Source organism: Ursus americanus, chromosome 1 (genome assembly GCF_024610735.1).
Source record: "Ursus americanus isolate L20-20 chromosome 1, mUrsAme1.1.p, whole genome shotgun sequence".
Lineage (NCBI taxonomy): Eukaryota > Metazoa > Chordata > Mammalia > Carnivora > Ursidae > Ursus > Ursus americanus.
The window spans coordinates 9,297,359-9,321,562 of NC_142127.1; the positions used below are offsets into that span (position 1 = coordinate 9,297,359).

Sequence of the window (24,204 nt, forward strand, 5' to 3'; positions counted from 1 at the left end):
AACACTGATGCAATCTTATTGTGAAACTATTTTTCAGACCAAATACCATGCCAATTTAATTGTAGGTTTTTATATAGTATAATTACAATTTCTGTTATTTTTTCTTATTTTATTGAGATTATATTAGTCAAATAAGTTCTTTTATTTTTATTTTATTTTATTTTTGAGAGAGAGAGAGGGAGAGAGAGAGAGAGGGCATGTGAGAAGGGGGTGGGCAGAGGGAGAGGGAGAGAGAGCATCTTAAACAGGCTCCATGCCTAGCATGCGGGGACCAATCTCACATCCCTGAGATCATGACCTGAGCCGAAATCAAGAGTCAGACCCTTAACCGACTGAGCAACTCCAGGGCCCCAAAATAAGATATTTTATGTTTAATTTTTATACCAAAATCTTACAACTAATTCACAAATCAGTTTTTTGTCCATTTATAATTTTTCTTCTGCTGTTGCATGTTTGTGTGTGTGTGTGTGTTTAGCCATTATTTCTACCAACTCCAATTTCTCTTGGAAATGGTGCAAATCCAGACTTCATAAGGAAGGCTTAATTCTTTCATTAGTTGTTAGTCAATTACACTTTTTTCCTCAGGTGCTGATTTATGTTGATGTACTTTGCACTGATTATTTCTACTGGTTGGTAGTCTTTACTAACTCTCTAAAAAGTAGGTCGTTATATCTTTTTCTTCGTTCACCTATCAGAAATTCATGAACAATTTTGTGAAATGGAGAAACATAGGGGAACAGAGAGAAGTATGAGGCTTGTGAGGAGAGGAAAAGACCAGAAGGTCAAATGAGAGGGAGGCCCAGAAACGCAAGTGGGGAGGAGGCCGAGACGCTTGGGTTCAGGATGTCCTGCTTCCCAGTTGGACGGCAATTTTGGTCAGGTGATGGGCCCCAGCTGTGGCGCTGATGGAGCACAATGGTGGCCGTGGTCTTGGGAGAAGACCAAGGTGGTCAGGCGTCTTGAGTTGAAGTAGGAGTGCCCAGAGCTGTGTCAGTTTGGGGCTGGGATGAGGATGGTTGACAGTAGGGGTGGTGGCTGTGACTGGACCCTGTGAGGCTACCCCCTGAGACCATGGGTCCCCCAGGAGGCCTTGCAGCTCCGTGGAAAGTGCATGGGCTTCCGAGCACAACGTGCTTGTCTCTAACTCTGCTTTCTCACTTACTGGCCAGCACAGGGGATAAGTTACTTAGCCTCTGCCACTGTGGTTTCCTCATCTGAAGAGTGGGGATACCTTCCTCTGAGAGTCGCTGTAAGAATGACGCTAAGCCACAGGTAAGATGAGTGCCCACAGAAGTCCCTCTATAGATGGGAGCTCTTAGTACTATTAGCGCTGCTCCTTGGCAAAGACCCCCCTGGGTCAGGAAACCGATGGCAAATGCTCCGTAAGGAGAGTCTACCAGAAGCACTGCAGAGGCCTGGGCAGGGTGGAGGGAAACCAGCCTGAGGCTGGTCAGAGGGGCCTTGACCACCCAGAGAAGCTGGGGTTAAGGGGAGGGAGTCCATGAGACTGTGTGGAGAGCATTGCCAGCCTGGGGGATCTGCTCGGACAGAAGCTACGAGAAAGAAATACTCCCATTTCAATGTCCTCCCTCCCATCTCCCACTGGGGCTTCCCATGGCCAAACCCAACCCGTTGGTCCCAAGCAGACAGGGCTCTGTTCTAGGGCAGAGAGCAGGATGGGCGAAGGGTGGCCCCAGGCTGCAGACTGAAGACATCTAGCACGAATTCAGGAGCAAGCCCTGGCATGTGCCTGCCCTTCCTGGAGCACGAGTTCACCTCCAGGCTCCTGGAGCGAGCCTTGGGTCACAGAGCCAGGTGGGCGACATGGAGAGCCTCGTCCAATCAGAGTTTCCCAGTGGATGGCGCTTGCCATTGAGCTCCTCTTGGAAAGGTCAGGGGTAATGTATTCCTCCTCTCGAGACTCACGGTACCGTCGAAGCCCATTCACATGGACCCCGCAGCATTTCAGGCTTGGAATAATTCAGACGGGACTTTGCCTGAAATTTATCTTTGCTGTATTTACACAGAAAGACCTTAAAAAGCTAGCTGATAGTGTAAACATGGATAATTATAATATTTCAGGGGAGGTTTAACGTACCAAAAGAGGAAAAAGGAATTTTTAAGCATAGCAGCAGAACCCATCTCTGGACACTGAGAGAATTAAAAATTGTTCTTTTCAATCATAAGATCACGCCCATGAGATCCCATGCAATCCTGAAGGTGATTCAGGTTCAAGGCAGCTATCACATGGTCTTGTTTGGTCAGTGCCTCGAGAGGTTGATACCTAGCTCTGGTTAACAGCAAGTTGGGTCCCGCTGGGGTCAAAGTCAGCCTCTTTCCATGCAGAGGCAGCGTGGGCTAGGAGTGGGAAAACATAGTCCTTGCAGTTAACAGGTCTGGCATGGACTCTGCACGTCTTTTGGGTTCTTTGACCCTGCTGAGCCTCTATTTACCCATCTGTGAAATGGGCGAAGCAACACGCATCTCATGGGCTTTTTCTAAGGATCACCAAGTTCCTATGGTGATGGTCCCATCTCATAGAAGGGCCTCAGCTCCTAATTCCCTTCCCCCCCACAGGTCCCCGAAGAGGGCACAGGAGGCTCCCCAAGGACCGCCCAGGTTCCACCCCCTCCACATCTGCCTGGGGCCTGCCAGAGAATGCTGGTTGGGAGGCAGAGGCTGCTGCCCCCTATAATTTGGTTCAGACTGACCCAGTTCCTCCCAGGCCTTGAATCCAGCCTCTTATTTCTGTCACAGCAAAGTCCCACCCTCTCAATCACACCGGCAAAATCGCTAATGGAAAGGGCATGGCGAGCTTTGGAGCTAGACATACATGGTTTCCAATCCCACCTCTGCCATTACTTACAAAGCAGCAAGTTTCCTAACTTCTCTAAAAGCCTCTGGGCAAACGAGATGGCCAATACTGCTTTGCAGGCGGTGTTGAGCACCTGACACAGCCCTTGGTCACTACAGTGACTGGGTCATTGGTAGTTATTATTGTTAGTGTAGTGTGTTCAGACCTTTCTAAATTGGTCAGAAATCTGGCTTAGCTGTTGGGATTTTTCCCTTGATGGGAAGTTGCAGACCATAGGGAGAATCTGCTGGGTTGCATGTCACCCTTGCCCAGGGGCCATGTTAATCTCCGTATCATTCCAATTTTAGTATATGTGCTGCCAAGGGGAGCATGGGAATCTGCTGGTTTGGGGGAAACGTGATGGTGGGGAGTGGGGGTGGAGGCTGTGACATGGCCATAGTAGCCTGGAAGGGACCCTTGTCTGTTTTGCTCAAGCCCTGCTTTCAGGCAGGATGCACTGAGCTCGCCAGACACAGAGCTTTCTGAGGTCCTGCTCTGCACCCATTTGCAAGGATGCGAGTGTGGTCCCAGAGCGCTCGTCCTGGCCAAAGGAGCACAGGACACTCTCACATCGTGACCTCCCTGAGGAAGAGATGAAAAGTAAAGTTCAATGGCTTGCCCAAGGCACCATGGAAAAAGGCGTTTATCATCTTAATGGCACCTTTCAGATGTCTGGTTTCTCTATGGCCTCTTCCTCATGAAATCCCCTCCCGAAAGCAGTCTATGTGAGCTATTCCTGGCATGTCCTGTGGTACAAAAGCGCGGTTCATCTTTTCAAGGAGACGTGGGGAGGTCGAAAGTCAAACCCATTGGAACAAACCTTGGCTTTGGAGACCAGTCAAGTGCTTATTAGGCAAGTGCTTGCTCTCCCTGAGAAGATGAGCAGACAGAGTTTGGGGGCACTGGTGATAAGGATGAAAAGGGCACGAGATCTATGCAGTACATACTGTCTCGGGGCAGGGAGGGCCATGGCTATTGGGTAATCGCCTGGTCCTGGAAGGACTCACGGGCTCCAGCTTCAGCCAAGATAACCCAGGTGGGGAGGGGACCATGGCCATCACTGTGCCGGTGAGGTCTGTAGGAAGAGTTAGGGTGCAGCTTGGCTTGGCTTTGGAAGAGAAGTGTAGGCTCCCTTCAGGGCTCTGGCCACAGCATTCATGCACACAAGGGTGGTGAAGCAGCTAACGCTGCTGGGAAAAGAGGCGGAGACTGGGGCTGGAGAGATCTCTACTCTTGCTTTACAGAGAACGTGAACCTCTCTGGGCCTCAGTTTCTCCATTAGGACAACAGAGATTGTATATACTTGTCTCTTTTCTACTTAAATGGTGGGCTGGAAGCAGAGGTTGATAACAATGTCTCTTGACAACCATGTCTTTTGGCAAAAGAGGTGTCCTAGCATCTCAAGAGGGCCAGCCAGACTGTGACCTTGGTGTCTTTTGGTGAAGGAAGACAGGGTGTCGTCAGAGAACACGGGTGCTGGAGCCACCCGGGGCATCTCCTGCCTGCTGAGAAAGGGAAGGTCGTCCGAACTTGTAACCTTCAGAGGTATAGGAGGCCCCTCAAGGCCACTGTGGGCACGACTCCAGGCTGTGGCCAGGATCCCCTCTGGACCAGGCGAGTGTGGATGAAGAAAGTCTATTGTGGGTTGTTTTTTTGTTCTTTGTTGTTGTTTTATTTTTTTTAATTTTAAAAAAATTTTAAAAAATTTTGTCTTTGCTTTTTCAGGAAGAAAGACAGGAGAACAAGAGTGAGAGTCCTGGGGGATTAGGTGGAAGTCTCATTTATTTCCCAGGCGCGGCTGCAGGGGCACGTGGGAAAAGGACAGATTGGTCAGGGCCTCCCTCCTTTTCAAAATGAGAGCCGCTGTGCTTTTATTTCTGCTACCTATCACGGTTCTGATTATGATTTCAATGGACAAAAGATTCCTTAGCTGAGCCGGTTTGAAAACCAGTGCTGAAACCATTGGTCAGCTAGAACTGGGAAATTTCTTGCAAACCTCTTCCCTCTCCATGCCAGGATTTCTGTTCTGGCTTTCTCTTGCTACATTACAAAGAACTCCGAGACTTACTGGCCTACTAGAATTTGTTTTCTTTCATGAGTTGACTGGGCTCGGTTGAGCCATTTTCTATAGAGGTCTCTCTTGCGGCTGCAGTTGGCTGGTGGGCGGAGCTGGAGGGTTGAGGCTCAGTTGGACAGGTCACCCAGCATGGCCTGTCGGTGGCTGAGAGAATGGGGACTAGCTGGGCAGCTCTCTTTCCACATGGTCCTGCTGTGTAGACTTCCTCCCATCATGGCGGTCTCGGAATAGTCAGACTTCTTACATGGAGCCTGGCTGCTTCCAGATATACGACCTGGGAGACCCTGGCAAAATTGCAAGGCTTTTTATGACTTAACTTCAGAAGTACAAACACCGCTTCTGTCACATTCTGCTATTCAAAAGCTAGTAGCAAGGAGACGAAGCTCAGCGGAGGCCATCTTTGAAGGCTGGCCACCACCATCCCGGAAGGAAGGAGGAGAACACAGTCCTGACCCTTCCATGCCCTGCCTCCCTCCGCAGCCACTGTCAGAATTTGGAGTTGGGGGCCTTACTCTAGAGACCTGTCCAAGCTCCAGAACTGGGGCTGGCAGAGTGGGCAAAAGGAAGTCCACACCCTGCTACTTGTCTCAGGTTCTTTTCGTAGGGGATACAGGTCTCTCTGCCCTATGACTGAGATGAGAAATGTCACTCCCTCTTCAGGAGAACAAACCCAAATTCCTAATTCCAGCACTCTGCTGTGGAAGTGAAGTCATGTTTCCAGACACATCTGTAATATGATTAGACAGTGATGTCTACTTGCCTGTCCAGGCTGAGTCACCCCCCAGCTGGCCTCTTGTTTATGACGACTGTCCCTTAGGCAAATCTAAAAGCAGGAGTCAGCTCAAAGGGGAGCAGGAGAGAGAGGTAGAGTTTGGTCCCGTTGTCCTTACAGGATGTGTGCTAGCAGGAGACTTCCGGCTTCCTGGAATTATTGCTAAAACTCAGACTCTTACAACAGTCAGTTTCAGACATTGTAATTTTTCACTAGTTCTGCGTGGGCCCAGCTGGAAACCTAATCCCTTGTTTTGCTTTAGCTGTCATATTTCCCAAGGATTTAAAATACTCTCTCAGATAGCCAGGCACAGCCATCATTTGGCAAAAGCAGGGTTCCGGCGACTTACGGAACATCAGTGGCCTCTGTGTTGACACCATCTGAGAGACGTTCCCCGAAGGTACACTATGAAGCCTGAGAGTCCATCCTTAGGGGGAAAAGATCATGCCTGAGTAAACTGAGGACAACCAAGAAGTGAGACCTCACAATGTGAATATGGAGGTTCTTGTGGGAGGATGTTGTTGGAGCCCAGGGGCAAAGGTGCAGGATTATTTTCCCTCTTCCTAAACTTCAGAGAGACCCCGTGTGAGCTCCTGGCAGCTCTGGATTTCAGGATTCCCACCTGATCTCTGATTTCCTGGGGACCCCCTCCTTCTCCCTCCCAGCAGGACAGAGATGTCCCTACAGTGTAATCACTGCTTGGAAACAAATGAGCAGAGAAGGGAGAGGGTGGGGGGGCAGGAAGAAGGTCCTTGGGCACCATGAAAACAGCCACCATTTTATCCTGGCAGGAGACCCCCCACCCCTCCCCAGAGCCCTTGAACTTGATGTCATTTCTGTCATGTGTAGGGAGAGGCGCGAGTGAGCGTGTGCGGGGAGAGAGAAGTGCCGAGAAAACAGTTAGCCTCTGTTAGTATTTGATAGGCAGCCAAAGCACTTTTGCTCCCAAGCCCAGCGAGCTACCTGTGAAAAAAGAAATTGCTTTTCAAGAACATTCATCACAGCAAGTGGCTCATTTCCTTGTCCTCAAACAGCCCCATTCCTAGGCCTTCTCTCCCATTAAAAACTCCTCAGATGTGGTAAAATAAATAAAGAAACAAAGGGGAGGTGTTGGGGGTGGTGGTGGCCCTTGTGGGGAAGGTGGAGGTGGGGGAGGCACTGCGGACACAGAAACAGCACATGCTGGGGTCTTGCTGGGCCTTGTGCTGTGAGGCCCACCTGGAGTCCCCTTCCAAGTAGAGAGAGTGTCTCGGGTTCTGCAGGTGTGACTTTGAAATTCAGGAGCAGTCGTGCCAAGAGTGGTCAAGCTCTATCCTTCTTGGAGTCTCTGTCCTGTCACCTGTTCCAAGGGGCCCTCCTGACCACCCATAGGCAGGGGACCTCTCCCTCCTCATTGCTCTATACTCACCACTCTGTATATTTGCTTTATGATACTTAACCCCATAGGGAATTACTAGCTTGTCTCTTCATTGTCTTCTCCCTACTGAGTGTCAGCCCAGCCAGGGGCAGTCATGCTGTCTTGTACACTGCCATAATCCGGGCACAGAGTACATACTCACCAATCTTTGTGGGATGGAGAAATAAATGAGCAAGTCCAAAATGGGATGCTTAGGGCAAAAGATCCCATCCGATCCAGGGTGTTATTTTTCTGAGTTTTTTTTTTTTTTCAGCAACAAATTCTATCACTTAGTGGCCAGGCTGACCAGACCCCAGGAGTGATCTCTGTGTGATAGGGGTTAGCTAGCAGGTTTGTGGGGGCAGCTTACTACAGAAGGAGGCCACTGACCTTTGCTTTCACTGTGTGACCTTGAGTAAGTTTCCCCCATCGTCTCCCTGCACCTCAAAGTGCTACTAAATGAGATTAATCACCTATGTTGTGGTATTTCTGTAGAGATTATAGCTGATGTAGGGAGTGTTACGAACTGTGTGCTTGTGTCCCCCTCCCTCCCAATTCATATGTTGAACCCCTAGCCCGCTATGTGATGGTACTTGGAGGTAGGGCCTGTGGGACATAATTAGGTTTAAATGAGGTCATGAGGATGGGGCCCCTATGACGGAATTAGTGTCTTTATAAGAAAAGACACCAGAAACCTTGCTTCTCTCTGCCTTTCGTCATGTGAGGACACAGAGAGAAAGTGGCCATCTACCAGCTAGGATGTGGGTCTCGCCAGGAACTGAGCTTGCTGGCACTTTGATCTTGGACTTCCCAGCCTCCAGAACTGTGAGAAATAAACGTCTTATTTAAGCCATTCAACCTTTGGTATTTCATTTCAGCAGCCTGAGCTAAGATAGGGAACATGCCTGGTACAGGAACTCAGTATATCACGGTCATTTTCCTTATTATTTTACCAGGTGTAGATAGCCTCAACTCAACTAAATATCAAGATATTCAGGGATTTCTGAGCACCTAGTTCACAACAGCTCTAGAAAATTCCCAAGTTCTGAGATGTTGGCCGGAGCTTCCCCTTGCTTTCGTTATATGAGAGAGAGCCATACAGACATGTTTGGGCCCCAGCCTCTCTCACGCTGGTGTTCAGTACAGGATACCCCAATATCTCTACCCACAGCCATGGGTATTTCTCCAGGTGGGTGTGCAGAATAAGGTGGTTGGTTGGACTCATCAATCTGCAACAAGAATAGTTACAGAAGGGTCTTGGACATTTAAGGACCATATTTTGGATTCATTCATTCAACACCAATTTGTTGAGGGGCTACTCTGTGCTGCCTGTACAGGATTGAACGAGACAGCATGCTCCCTTCCCTGGTAGAGCTGACACTCTGGTTGGGGAGGAGACAATGACCAGATGAACGAATGGTTTCATGTTGGGATAAGCACTGTAAAGGCTATGCAGGACGATGTGATGGACAGTGATGGGGAGGGAGAGCTCTCCGGCAGGTGGATGCTCAGGGAAGCCGAGGCCTGAGGGACGAGAAGGAGGAGCCAGGTGGGAAAACGGGGCAAGTGGGGGCTGGGTGTGTATGAGGAGCAGAGAGGAGGGCAGAAGTGGGGATGGTGGGTGGGGAGTGCACAGAGGCGGTCCAAAGGGGCAGAATTAGCCGGGCCTTGGTAGGGCGGGGGCAGATGTCCTGAGGTCCGTGGGGGCCACTGGTGGCTGGAGCCCCGCCCTCCATAGGCAGTCTCCTGCGGCCAGCACGCCTGTTTGCCCTGACCCCAAAGATGATCTGTTCTCCTCTCCAAAGCCTAGCAGAGCAGAGACCCCCTGGTTCTTGGCTGAGTGGCCCCTTGGGGACACCCAGCACCCTGGGGCGCTCGGGTTCCTCCACCTCGGAACCCAGAGACCCACATAAACTGTACTGTTTGGGTTTGAGAAACAGATACTTAAAAACTTTGTCTTTCTTATTAGACAGAAAGGGCTCCTTTTCAGGCCCTACTAAGAATAGCCTAATTTATTCACGCTCTCCGGGCTGGGAAGCGGGGTGGAGGCCGCTGGCGGGCCTGGCGCCCTGCCCAAGCCCGGCTGGGAAAGCTGACACCGGGCCAGGAGCCCCGACACTCCAGGCATTCAGAGGGGAGCGCTCGGCCCGCCCCCGGCCCCGCCGCCGTGCCCATTGGCTCCTCCGCCTCCTTCCCGCACTCCCATTGGCTCCGCCAGCCCCCAGCCCGGCCCCTGCGAGCGGAGCCCTCTGTTGCCTAGGAGGTGGGGAAGCAGGGAGGCGCCATCTTTAGGGAGTGTGGGGCCTAGAAAGAGATTCGGCTGCGGGGAAAGTGGAAAGTTGGCACTGAGTGGGCACAAAGTCGGGCACATGGACGCAGGAGGTGCCAGGGACCCGGTCAGAGTGATAGTTGCCAATCACGGGTGTCTCCCATGTACCCCAGGCTTCCTGTTGTTATTTTCCTTCAGGACTTACAACAGTTCCGCTGTAGATATTACTGTATCCCCGGGTCAAGGATGAGGAAACTGATGGCGGAAAGTTGAAGGGACTTGCCCAGGGTCAGACAGCTAGTCATGCAGAGGTGGGATTTGATCACTGCGTTGTGTGATTCCAAGCACTGCACCATGTGGCAACCTAATGGGACTGGGTGGGCATATCCTAGTGGTTAGGTGGACAGCAGCAGCTCCCTGGGTTCTGAGGGTGCACTGAGGTACCAGCACACTAGGTCCCGGCTTGGCCAGCCCCGAGTAGGCTTCCCACCCGAGATGGCACCCTGCAACCCTTTGAAGAAAGGTGGAATTGAGGATGCACTGATAGGGAAGAGGCCCTAGAAAAAAAAAAGTAACCAGAAAGGCTTTTGGACTTTGCTATGAGGCCAGGCACTTGGTGGCTCAGTGACCCAAAGAGCCACCTCTAACACAGGCACCAAATCTCCTTACACAGCATTTTGCATTTACAAATCCCTTCTCCTTCATGGTCTCATTTAACTGCAGAATCAAAACAATTCTGGAAGGTTGGCATCATCCTAATTTTGCATAAGGGTAAACTGGGGACCAGTGAAGACCAATGAGGACAATGTGTAGATGGTTTCCTGTGTTTGAGGTCCTTTATATCTAATATAATTCTTACAACATCCCTAGGAGGTAGGCATTGGTTGTCTTATTTTATAAAGGAGGGAACCAGAACTTAAGAGAGGTGAAGTAACTTCCCAAAAGTGACACGGGAATTTAAAAGGAAGGTTTCACCTGATCCAAACTCACTCTCTTTCAGTTACTCTACTGTTTCTTCAGCTCCCGAGCCAAACTGAAGAACAGATGGAGGCAGTAGTTGCTAAGTAAGAAAGATTTGAAAGATGACAATAAGGTGTCTTGCCCAAATATACCTTTTTTCTCCCTTCAACCCATATTAGATGGCTGAGGCACCAGTATTGACAATTGTTTTGTTGAGTTAAACATTGCTTGAGCCATGATAATCTCAAAATTCAAATCTCCCCAGGTGGAAGGGAGGCATTAATTCCTTAGCATGATTGAGAAAGAAAAATACTTTGATAGTCCACTGGAGCTATTCAACTAGTTAAAGTATCTGCTGAATTGTATTATTGTGATCACATTTTCACATTTCTCCACCTTCTTTGTAAGGATAGTTTTGTGATGGGTAGCAATGAAAATGAAGCATCCAGAGAGGTCCTACTTTTGGGTAGAATGCAATAGGTAGCAACAAACTTACTGGGAAGGAAAAAAATCTCCCTAGGTGAGTTGGGATTACTAGGGTTTTTCTTCCATGATGAGTCCATTTGCTGAGTCAGTGTCCAGACTCAGTGCTGGGCAAAGAGGCAAAGTGGAAGGAGAAACCAGCAGGGATTTTTACAGCTATGTGGACTACTAGCTTGAATGACTAGAGAATATGAAGCTCAAAACTTTCCTGATATGCTGGTGTGATGGCCTATCAAGGCACAATTTTTAAGTTATTGAAAAGCAAAATATAACTATAGGAAAAACCCTTCAAGAAACTTATGGAAAGTATTCTCCTCAAGACATTTGCCAGATATTTTGCTTGCATGTGAAGGGAGGTAAAGAGATAAGCTCAGCATCTCAGAAGAGCAGAACTTTCAAGGTCAAGGAGACAAAGAATTGCCAGTCTCACAATATCAAAAACTTAGGAGGGCCATGCATGAGAAGGAAGCTTCTAAAAGGAGAAAGTTGCTAGAAGGAAGAAGCTGCAAGAAACACATGCCATGTCCCACTCTTGAGATGTCTGAAACCAGAGGTACACTAACCCTGGAATCCAGGTCCAACCCAATTCAATTTCTGATTGGATTGAGGTGATTTGCCTCTTACCTTATCTGCCAAAAAGATAGGAGAAGAATCCTTTTTGGAGAAGAAGAATAATGATTTTTAAGTTTTATGATTCTTTTATATATAATATCTGATATTCAATTTTAAAAAATTATAAGACATATGAATAGATAAGAAATCATGACCAAAAAGCATGAGAAAAAAAATGTAATAGATGCAGACCAATAGAGTGTCTCAGTCAGCTCGGGCTGCCATAACAAAATACCACAGACTGGATGGCTTAAACAATAGACATTTATTTCTCACAGTTCTGGAGGCTGGGAAATCCAAGATCAAGGCACCTCCAGTGCCTGGTGAGAGTCTCCTTTTTGGCTTGCAGATGGCCACTTTCTTGTTGTGTCCTCACATGGTGGAGAGAGGGAGCTCTGGTATCTCTTCTTCTTGTAAGGGCATTAATCCCATCATAAGAGCTACACCCTCATGACTTCATCTAAATCTAATCACCTCCTAAAGGCTCCACTTCCAAATACCATGACAATGAGGGTTAAGGCTTTAGCATATGATTGAGGGACAGGGGGGGACAAACATTCAGTCCACAGCACAGATTATAGTAAAAAGTCTGACTCCATCTTTGATATTTGAATGCTGACAGCTTTTAAACCCCACCACTCCCTCTTCCCTTCTGTTTTAGACCTGGGCCGGCTCATAAGAAAGCCTAGTTGCTCCCTCCATTAGTCTCAGCAGGAAGTTTAAACCATGAAAGCCCTGGTCCATGCATGGAAACACTGGCCTCTAGCCCCACCCTCCAATGACTTCAAAGTCAGTCTCATTTCTCTGCTCCCTCAAGCCATTTTTAGACCTGCTTGGGAAGTTTCCAGGCTCTCTCCAGAAATCCTCATATGTGAGTAATAAATCTTCTCATATTTTCCTGGTGTGTGCTTCATGTCATCAGTCTTGACATTTGAACCAAATTTTGGTTGGAGGTATTCATCCCACCATCACAACTCAGATAATTTTGCTATTGGAGTTATTGGACAAAAATTTTAAAATAACTATGATAAACAGAATAAGAGAATACATAGAAAAAGATGGACAAATGAAGGAAAAGATGGAGGACTAATGCAGAGAATTAAAATCTATAAAAATTCAAATAGACATTCAAGAACTGAAAAACCTTAGTATTTGAAATTAAGGATTCATTGAATGGATTTAACAGCAATCTAAACATAGTGGATGATAGAATTAATGAGCTCAAAGACATGTACATGGAAGATACTCAAACTGAAGCACACAGAGAGAGAGAATAATGAAAATAACAGATCAGAGTATAAGACACAAAGTGGGGACACAGTCATCAGTTCAATCATGTATATAATTGGATTCTCAGAAAAGGGAAGGAAGAGAAAATAAGAAAAGCATATTTGAAGAGATAAAGGACAAGAGTTTTCAAAATCAGAGAAAGACATCATCTCATAGATTCACAAAGCTCAGTAAATCCCAAGTTGAAGAAATACATAGAAAACTACACATAGGTGAAAACCAAAGGCAGTGAGAACATGTTAAAAGCAGCTGGGAAAAATAGAACACATTACATTCAAAGGAGCAATAGTGCTAACTTGTCAATGGCAACTATGAAATCCAGAAGGCAATGGAATGACATTTTTAACTGTAGAAAGAGAAGTTCTATCCCACAAAAAAATTTTTTTTCAAAACAAAGGCAATTCAGGTTCCTCTTTTCCTTCCCTTTTCTTCTCTTCCATTCCTGAGCAATTTAGTTCTAAACTCATTAGGTGGGGCAGAACAAGGTGCGGTGTGTATGTGTTTGTGTGAAGAGGGTAGAGAGTAGAGGAGGCCATGGTGGCCCAGAGCAGGATATCAGAGCCCAGACAGAATGAGAAGGGCATTCCCATGGAAGGGAAGCCAGATGTGGGAAGCCAGATCCTGAGCACAGTGAAGAGGTCATCCCCATTTGCAGAGAGGAGGTTCAGGTTTAGCCAGAGAGAGTTACAAATACAGAAAAGGAGAAAACTAGAAAAAACCCTATGATGCTTGTTTGGAATGGGACGTATCTGAGTGGATTCATCTATCTATTTATCTATCTACATATATATGTATACATATATTATACTATATATATTATTTATTTTATATATATATATACACAAAAGATATTAAAATGTTGTATATGTATAATATATAAACACACACATATTCTCTAGGTCTGTCCACACCAAGCAGAGAGAAGATACACCTCATTGGCAAGGAAAATGCCTAACACCTAAATTTTGGTTTCTAAATAACAGTTTCTTTTTATTTTATTTTTTTTAAAGATTACTTATTTTTGTTGGGGGGGGTGGGAGAAAGAGTCTCAAGTAGACTCTGCGCTGAGTGCAGAGCCCAACGTGGGGCTTGATCCCACGACCCTGAGGTCATGACCCAAGCCAAAACCAAGAGTCAGATACTCAACCAACTGTGCCACCCAGGCGTCCCACTAAATAACAGTTTCTAAGAAAGAAGCCAGGGCTCCTCGGAGAATGACTGATTCTAGGATTGGGGTAGGGAAAGTATAAGATGAATCTGGAACATCTTGTCCAAAATGCAAGGAAATGCTCAAAGAATGATGGGGACATGTCGGAAGGGTATAGAAGCTATATCGAAATGGCTCCCACTGATTAAATCAGGAACAATCTGAAAATCAAAATAAATAATAAATTGGATTATAATCCTTGGAATAAAATAGGAAACCACAAATCTATATAAATAAATAAATAGTAAAGTTCAATGAGAACCAAGACTATATAGTTTTAAAGTCCCTCCCCACAAAATACTTATTAATTACAAAGGAGAAAAAAATAATTCACAGTGTTCAGAAGGCTGGCAGACCCCACCATAGTCAAATGATCAAAGTATGCATCGCCAGTAATGGCCCACATTGATAGGCACCACCTGATGAGATGCATGGCTTCTGTGACATTCCTGCCAAACATGCATAATCTGAATGTAATGCTCACAAATCAGGCTGTCAAACAAATATACATGGGGGGACATTCTGTAAGATATCTAGCCTGTAATCTGTAAAAGTATCAAAGTTAGGAAAGGTCGAGGAGCTGGTCCAGACTGAAGGAGACTCAAAAGGCATGATAACTCATGACAACTAAATTTTTGATCTAAAGCATGATTCCTTTTCTAAAGACGTTATTGGGACAATTGGCAAATCTTAAATGGGGTCTTGGATGAGATGGGAATGCATCAATATTAACTGCCTGATTTTGAAGGTTGTACTGTGGTTATGCCAGAAAATACTTTATAGGAAACACATGCTAAAGCGCTCAGGGATATTGAGTTGGCAAAGTACTCTCAAATTGTTCAGGAAAAAAACACATTTCTTTGTATCACGTTTTGTACTTTTCCATAACTTTGTGATTACTTCAAAGCTTTAAAAGGTTACAATTAAAAAATGAAGGCAAAGTAAAGACATGTTCACACTAACAAAGCTGGGAGAACTTATCACATGCTGTGAGAAATACAGGGATAATGATCCCAAATGGAAATAGAAACCTGCAGGATGAAATAGAGAGTACCAGCAGGCAAATATGTGCAGGATATAAGAGGATTGATTGAAGAAACAATAATAACTATGGCTCGTGGGACTGGTAGCACATGTAGAAATAAAACCTTTAACGGCAGTAGTACCAAAGAGAAGATAGACACTCACCGGTGTAAGTTTCCTCTATTATTTGTGAAATGGTAAAGGTGCCAATTTCAGGTATCCTCCAAAAGTCAATGATGCATCGGAATTAACCACTAAAAATTAATAGAAATGTAACTAAATGTTTAACAGAAGACATAAAATAGACACACACCAAAGGAGAAATAAAGGTTTAAATAAGTGGTGTCATAAATTTTAAAAAAGAAACAAGATGGTAGATTTAAATTCCACTCACCGCTCCTCCTAAAAGACAAATATTTTTAGGCTAGATTAAAAAGAAAACAATCATGTGCTGCTTATGAGACATACTTTATTTTAAACATTTTTAAAGTAAGCTTTATGGAACATGGGGCTCAAACTCATAACCCCGAGATCAAGAGTCGCATGGTCTACTGATGAGACACCCCAATGAGACACTTTAAATATAGGACATAGACAAGCAGAAGGTAAAATGATGGTAAAAATTATATCATGCAAACACTTACCAAATGAAAGGTGTGCCTCTATTAATATCAAACCAAGTAGACTTTATAGTCAGAAGTAGTAAGGAAGGTAAAGAGTGACATTTCATAATGATAAAAGGGCCCATTCAAAGAAAGACATAACAATCCTTAATTTGTATGCACCTAATAACAGAGGCGCACAATACACGAAGCAGAAAGTTGACAGAACTAAAAGGACAAATAGGCAAATCTGTAATCACAGTTGAGATTTTAACAAATTTCTTTCAGCAACTGATAGAAAAAGCAGACAAAAAATCAATAAGTATATAGAAAATATGAACAACAGAGTTAATCACCTTGACTTTGATAGACAGTTATAGCACACTGCACCAGGCAACTGGAGAATACACGTTCTCTTTTTCAAGTGCATATTTACCAAAATAGAACATGTATTGAACCATAAAGCAAGTTATAACAAATTTCAAAAGGTGAAATCATGCTGGGTATGATCTCCGACCAAAGTGGAATGAAACTGGAAATGAACAAAAGAAAGATTATTAGACCTCAAATGTTCAGACGTTAAGCAGAACACTTATAAATAACCTATGGGTCAAAAAAGAAATCACACAGAAAGGTTATAAAACCTTTATGCCAGCAAGTGTAAAAACTTAGACTAAATTTTGATGAAATCCAATTTATCTATTTTCTCCTTTGTTGTCTGTACTTTTGGTGTGGAATCTATGAAATTGTTGCCAACTTCAATGTCAAGACATCCCCCTGTGTTTTTTCAGGTGACTTGAAGTTTTAGCTCTTAAGTATAGGTCTTTGATCTATATTCAGTTAGTTTTCGAGCCTGATGTTAGGTAAAGGTCCAACTTCTTTTGCATGAAGATACCCAGTTTTTCCAGCACCATTTGTTGAAAGGACTGTCCTTTCCCCATTGAATGGTCTTGGCAACCTTGTCAAAAATCAACCGACCATGTATGGGAGGGTTTATTTCTGGGCTCTCTATTCTGTTGATGGATATCTTCATACCTATACCAGTAGCATACAGTTTTAATTACTGTAGCTTTGTAGCAAGTTTTGAAATCCAAAAGTGTGAGACCTCTTAACCTTCTTTTTTGAGATTGTTTTGACTATCTGAGGCCCCTTGGAATCCAGATGGATATGAATCCGAGGGTCAGCTTTTCCATTTTGGTGAAAGAGGCGGTTGACATTTTGATAGGGATAGCAGTGAATTTATAAATAGCTTTGGATCATGTATGTAATCCTTGGAACACAGATTAGTATTATCTATTACTTACAGATGCACACTGTAAGTGGAAGGAATAGGATCCTGGACACACCAAAGTGGAGAGAGTGGTTTTCTTTAGGGGTGGATGGGTTAAGTCTAGGGAGAGTAAAGAGACTAAGGGGGAGATACACATGGGACTTCAATTATACCTGTAGTGTTTTAATGTCATTAAAAGATAATGGGAAGCAAATTTTTAAAAATTATCACCCCTGATGAAGTGGTAAATGGATGGGTGCTATTTTACTCTCTACACTTCTCTGTAGTTTGAAATTTCTCATTATAGACAAGAGAGACGTCATGAGTGTCCTGCACAGGCTGGAAGAGTAGACTAAGGATGTGGGAGAGAGCTGGAAGGGTGGCAACTGGTGGTCAGGACTGAGGAGTCAGGGTGGGGCTGAGTGTGGGGGTTACCCAGCCTCAGTGACGCCCACTGGGGGCTGGCTGAGAGCCCCCCTCCCCCAGAAGGCTCTCACTTGTCCTGTCACTCTCTGTTTGATCCCCTATTAACTCTCTACCTGTCCTCCAGGAGCCCATTCACAGAGGTGGATTTTATTTTTATTAATTTTTTTTCTTTCCATGTTTTAATTTAAATTCCGGTTAGTTGATGTACAGTGTAATACAAGTTTCAGGTGTAGATCCATCCCTTATACAACACCCAGTGCCCATCCCAAGTGCCCTCATGGAAGAAATTTAAATACAAGTGGGACTTGGTTTTGAACCTATCTACCTAGGGGAGGCTCAGGGGAACAAATTCAACCCAATAAAGCTTTAGACCTTCCAGTCAATTCTGCAGTGTTCACTTCTAAATATCAACAGGTAAACCAAGATTGCTAGATATCTGTGGAAACACTCAAGAGGGAAGAAATTAAAGTAAAATAAAATAAAATTAAGTTAAATAAACAAAAGAAAACAATCTGGCAGAACAGAGACTATGCCTACAGAAGAAAACTTTTCTTTTTTTTTAAGGGAGGGGGAGAGAAAGAAAGAGGGAGGGAGAGAGAGGTGGAGAGGTGGGAGGGGCAGAGGGAAAGGGAAAGAGAATCTTAAGCAGACTCCACACCCAGCGTGGAGCCTGACTTGGGGATTGGTCTCATGACCCTGAGATCATGACCTGAGCTGAAATCAAGAGTGGGATGCTTAACTGACTGAGCCACCCAGGCGCCCCAAGAAAACTTTTAAAGACACAAACCAAAAAATTCCCCCAAAGCTCTAGTGTTGATACTTTCCAAGTGATAAAAGAAGATATCGCATCCATGACCTAAGAATGAGATGTTCTGAAAAGGGAGCCCTCAGCAAAAACAACAAAAAAGAGAACACAGAATAAAACAATAAATAAAATAAAAAGTTCACGAAAGGATTAGAGGATAAAGAAATCATTCAGAAAGCACGAAACACAGAAATGGAACACAGAGGGAGAGAGGATAGTGAGGAAGAACATAAGGACTAGTCCAGGGACCCCAAAATATGAATAAAAGGAATTTCTGGAATGGAGGCTAGAGAAAATGGAGGGGAAGAAATTGTCAATCAAATAATTCAAGAAAATTCCCCTCAACGGAAAGAAAGGCATCTGCAGCCCGACACAGCCTGCCGAGGACATGGCACGATGGGAAATGCGGACGCAGCAAGGCAGACACGTGGGATAAAGATAAAGAAAAGCCACTTCTGCAGGGATGTTACAACGTCCAAGCTTCCAAGCTCATTCATGTGGTTGTTGGCTCGGGGCTGAAGGTCCTTGCTACAGACATGGCTCCGTGGGGCTGCTCATGATGTGGATTCTCCCAAATCCAGGGATTGGGAGAGCCCAAGACAGTCAGTTATAATCTCATCTGGGAAGTGATGTGCCCTTGCTTCCAGACTCAGACCACTTCAGTCCTGCTGAATGACACAAGAGAGTCACATTCTGGTCCTCATGGGAGCATGTCCTGCTGCAGCCTGTGACATGCTGGAGAGAGTAGTCGAGGATTCAGGAAGCCTCCTCATTTTGTCCATGCCCAGCTCCCACAGCCACGTCAACTCGGCAGCCTCGCATTTTGCTGTGTGCGGATGCTCCTTCCAGTCGTGCTCCCCAGCTGGACCCATTCAGGAAGTGAGGTGCAGGAAATTTATGATGAGCTTCACCTCCGAGCTAAGCCTGGGGGACAGGGCCAAGAAACGGGGACAAGACCTGGGTCTCCCCATTGTCTGAAGCCTCGGTGTTTGTAGGGCACAGGCATGGGCTATGCAGGGATAATAGAATGTAAAGATATTCCTGGAGCTCATCTGTTCTTTCACTCATTCTGCATTTCCGGTGCACCTGCCGGGTGGTGGTTTCCCAAACTGGTAGGAAAATTCAGACACAGCGTACTAATTTCTTACTGCTGCTCTAACAAATTATCACAAAGCTGTGGCTTCCAACAGCACGAATTTGTTCTCTTACAGTTCTGAAGGTCAAAAGACCAAAATGAGTCTCACTGGGCTAAAATCAAAATGTTGGCAGGTCTGCGTTCCTTCTAGAGGCTCTCGAGAAAATCCATTTCCTGGTCTTTTCCACCTTCCAAAGGTTGTCTGTCTTCCCTTGGCTTTTGGTCCCTTCCTCCATCTTCAAAGCGAGCAGTGTCAGGCTGTCCTTCCCATGCTGCCCTCTCTGGCTCTCTCTCTTCTGCCTCCCTTTCCCACTTATGAGGACCCCTGTGATTACATTGGGGGCTACCCAGATAATCTGGGCTGATCTTCCCATCTCAAGGTCAGCTGATTAACCACCTTAATTCCCCTCACCACCTTAATTCCCCTTTGCCATGTGACCTAATATGTTCACAGTTTTGGGGATTGGGACACAGAAAATTAAGGGGGACCATTATTCTGCCCACCACACATACCAACAGAAAAGAAAGCAATTCACAAGAAAAGTGCAAACAGCACACGAATCTATGAAAAGATGGTTACTTTTCCCAATAATCAAGAAAATAAAAGTTAAGACAGGAATGAGATACCAGTGTTCACTCGCCAGATGGCAAGTGTGAACAAGGTTAACACCCTGTAGGGTTAACATCCTGACTAGGACGTGGGAAATGGGCACTCTCCTTGCCTGCTGGGAGGAGGGCAGTAGCTACAACATTTGGGGGAACCTAGTCTGATGGGCTATCAAATTAAAATACACTTACATGTTAATTTTGCAATCCCACTTACAGGAATTTATTTCCTTCAGGAATAACACACTGCCCCTGCTTTCAAAAACTGTCATTGTGTCAGACATTAAGGGCGTAGCCAGAAATAGGACAGAGCAGGCACCCACTCTAGTGGAGCTAACGTTCTAATGGGAGAGGCAGGCCACAAAGAAAGAAAGAAAGAAAGAAAGAGAGAAACTAGAAATATACTGGATGGGGATTAGGGCTGTGTATTCCCTTCCGAGGTCTGCCGTAACAAATTACCACAAACTGAGTGGCTTAAAATAACAGAATAAAATATCTCCCAAAGTTCTGGAAGCCAGAAGTTCAAAATCAAGGTGTTGGCAGGGTTGGTTCCTCCTGGAGTCTCTGAGGTTTGAGAATCTGTTCCTTGCTTCTCTCCTGGCTTCTGGTGGCTGCCAGAAATCCCTGGTATCCCTTGGCTCCTAGACATCTCACTGCATCTGCCATCCCAGGGCATTCTCTTCTTTCTGTGTGTCTCTTTGTCCAAATCTCCCTCTTTTTGTATGGACACCACTAATTGGATTAGGGTCCATCCTAGCCCAGTATGACCTCCTTTTAACTTGACTGCACCTGCAAAGACTATTTCCAAATAAGGTCGCGTTCGCAGGTACTGGGAGTTACTTCAATGTATCTCTTTAGAGGACAAAATTCAACCCCGGACAGGCTATGCAGAGAATTGATATAAGATGATAATAAGAGAGTGAAGGTGGCTATTGAACTTGGATAAGCAGGAAGGCCTCTCAGAGGAGGTGACATTGAACCTGAGCTCTGAGTGGCAAGGAAGAAGTCAGTGAAGATCAAGGAAGAACTTTCTAGGAGAGGGAACAGCTGGTGTCATGGCCTCAAGGCAGGATTGGGCTTGGCCAGTTCACGGCCCTGCGACGGGAGCTGGCGCCAGTGGGCACGGGAGGGTATTCCAAGGTGAGCTCAGAGAAGGCATGGGGCCAGACCATGCAGGCCTTGGAGGCTCAGGGAAAGGAGTTTGCATTTTATCTTAGAGGAGGTGAGTGACATGTTCTGAGCTGTGTGTTAAAAACTGCTGGGAGTTTATAAGTTGCTGGGAGTATGGGAGGATGTACGTACCAGGGTGTTTATCACATCACCGTTTGCAAAACACTGGACATAACCCATATGTGCATTCATAGGAGACTGGATGAATAAACCACATCATGTCCATTCCATGGATTATCCATATTCACTGGCAAAGATGTTCTTGACATATGAAGTGAAAAGATAAGGTGTCTAGTATGTGTGTGTGTGTGTGTGTGTGTGTGTGTGTGTGTGTGTGTCTTCTTAAAGCAGCAAAAGCCACCAGTGATGCTTGGATGCAATGTGCACAGGGAGGAGAGGCAAGCCTGGGGTTGATTTGAGCTCTCCCAACCAAACCCGTGCTAGCCGTGGGTCTCCCAGAAGGGCGTTGGTCATAACACCCAGCCCTGGTCCTAACAGTCCTTTACTGTTGTACATCTCATTTATGATGCCCTCTCCTCCCCAGAGCATGTGTAGAACATAGAATGTTGGGGATGAGTGGCCTTTAGAGGTCTCCTTGTCTACCCCCCATTTTACAGATAGAGGAGCAGAGGCCCAGACAGGAGAATGATCACTCAGCAAGCTAGTATCAGCAGTGGGATCCACATCCTGAGAATCTCTTGAGTGTGTCCCTCTGGCGCTGCTGGAACACCTCCGTAGACGTGCAGACCACATCCCGCAGGCTCGGTCCAGGCTTTGAGGCTGTGAGCTGCGCGGGAACACATCTGATTCCCATCTTCGGAACCTGAGAGCTCTTTTACAAGGACTCCCATCGGAAAGCGTTGTTCTGTGAAGTGAGCTTGCTTGTTTGGTCCACCACCTTCACCCAGAGGCTGCTCTGTGACCAACTTCTATCTGGTGCAGTCCCTTCTTCCTGGTACCCCGTTGCTCTCCAGGTGCAGACAGTGGGCATCCACGTCCAGACTAGTGTGAGCCACGTGCTCCTTTGGACAGAGATGGAGAAGGTCCCTGTTCCCGCCTGGTTTGGGAAGACAAGGAAGCCAGGAGACTCCCACATTTGGAGAGGTTTCTGTAGAAAGGGCTGAACTAAATACTTTCCACGTTACTCTAAATGAATCCTTCCTCCTAGCCTTTCAAAGACTGATTCCTTCTGGAAGCCTGCCTTGACCTCAGAGCCTGAGATGCTGTCTTTCATGGCCTCCTGCGCACGCATTGGGGCCAGTCCTCCCCTCCTTTGAGACTCTAACCACTCAAAACACTCTTCGTTGATTTACCGACCCAGAAAGTGAAAGGATTCTGAACCTCCATTCTCTGAGAAGTCCAAGATGCAGCCCCTCATAAGGACTGAGATTTCTCTGGATTTTCCTGTTTTCAAGTTGGGTGCTCTGTCCGCACGTTCAGGTTGCTCATTGGTGGTAAAAATCAGAAACGTACTTAGGACACTTAAAGAAAATTGGGTGGTAGGACAGGAAGGGTATGTGTACTAGTCTTCAGCTGGAAACAACCCGAATGTCCATGACTATAAAACGGACATTCGCACTGAAGTGTGGTCATGCAGTGGAGCGACCCACAGAACCAAGAACAAATGACCTAAACTACGGGCAAAACATGATTTAATCTCAAAAACTATTGCATTAAATGAAAGAAGCTAAACTCAGGAGAACACGTAGGTACGATTCCATTTACATAAAGTTTAAAAGCTGGCATAATTAAATTATAGTGGGTAAGGTCACAGGCTTAGTTGGCTGGGACAGATTATAAAGCAAAGCCACAAGTTCTCATACTGGCCAACTTTGGGGGGAAGGGAGGTGGTGAGTGGGAAGTTCTCTGGGGAGCTGCAATCCTGATTCTCAGCCTGGTCTATAATTTAGTCACTAATAGTTTGTTAAGTTATATATATATTTTTAAGATTTATTAATTTATTTGTTTGAGAGAGAGAACCGCTCACATGCTAGTGGGTGAAGGGGCAGGGGGAGAGAGAATCTGAAGTAGACTCCCCACTGAGTGTGGAGCCTGATGTGGGTGGATCGCACAACCCTGAGATCACGACCTGAGCTGAAACCAAAAGCTGGATGCTTAACCACCTGAGCCAACCAGGTGTCCCTGTATGGTAATTTTTAAACACATATTTCTCTTTCTATACATTATATTTTAAAATACAAAAGGCTGATCCCTATATTGTATGCATAAAACTAATTTTACACTGTATGTTAACTCACTGGAACTTAAGTAAAAACTTAAAAAAATAAATTAGAATATCAAAAAGTAAAATCAAATAAAATACAAAAGGCTGAAAAAATTAAGTCCATAAATTTAAAAAAAAATGGGTAGGATTTTGAGCAGGGGGAGGGGTAGAGGGAGAGGGAGAGAATTTTAGGCAGGCTCCACATCCAGAGCAGAGGTCAATGAAGGGCTTGATCTCACGACCCTGAGATCATGACCTAAGCTGAAATCAAAAATCGGTTGCTTAACGGACTGAGCCACCCAGGCGCCCCAAGGATAGGATTTAATGTAAACATTTCTGGAGACTGAGGCTGGGGGCCTGTGGAGGGTATTTTAGGGGGAGTTGGACTCTTTCTTTCTCCTCATCCCCCTCCTTTCTCCATCCTTCAATTCCCCTTCCTCTTCCCCTTTCCTTTCTCTACCATGAAAAGCCCATGTGTCCCCCCTCCCCCAGTCATCACCCCTTTGCTAAGTACAGGCAGCCCCTCTGATCCCAGCCTTTCATGTCTTCCAAGAGCTGGAAAAGTCTTTCCAAATTCAGATCCAGGGAAAAGAGCGTCTAATTGACCACTGCTGGGCACCAGGCACCTGGAGACCAGCCGTCCTGGGTCAGGCCCTCCCCGGTGTGATCACTTCTGACCCACAGGCCGGGCAAGGGGGCAAGGAAGGGCAGCCTCTGCTCAAACTCGGACAGCTTTGATGGAGGGGCGAAGGGTGACCAGGTTCTCAGTGAGGGCTGAGAGGACAGGACAGTCCCTCCCCACACAAGGCAAGGACGGCGTGGAGCTGGTCTCATAGGTGGACGGACAGGTGGGCAAAGGGAATGAACTGATCTCAGGCCCCAGTAGGAAGGAGAAGAACCTAGAACTAGACCAGAAGAACCCAGGAGGCCAGCTGTCCTGGCTCTATTTGCCTGCTTTGGGCTGCCCAGGACTGCGGAGCCCCCAGACCCTGTTTTATCCCCACTCTAACAGAGACCTGGTTC

General features: G+C 45.9%; 1 non-coding gene across 1 annotated transcript; it reads right to left on the reverse strand.

The window, feature by feature from the left end:
• Positions 1-3,083: 3,083 nt before the first annotated feature.
• Positions 3,084-3,186, reverse strand: LOC123796627 (U6 spliceosomal RNA). Its single transcript, XR_006780799.1, has one exon. It is a non-coding gene; the product is annotated as a U6 spliceosomal RNA (small nuclear RNA).
• Positions 3,187-24,204: the final 21,018 nt, after the last annotated feature.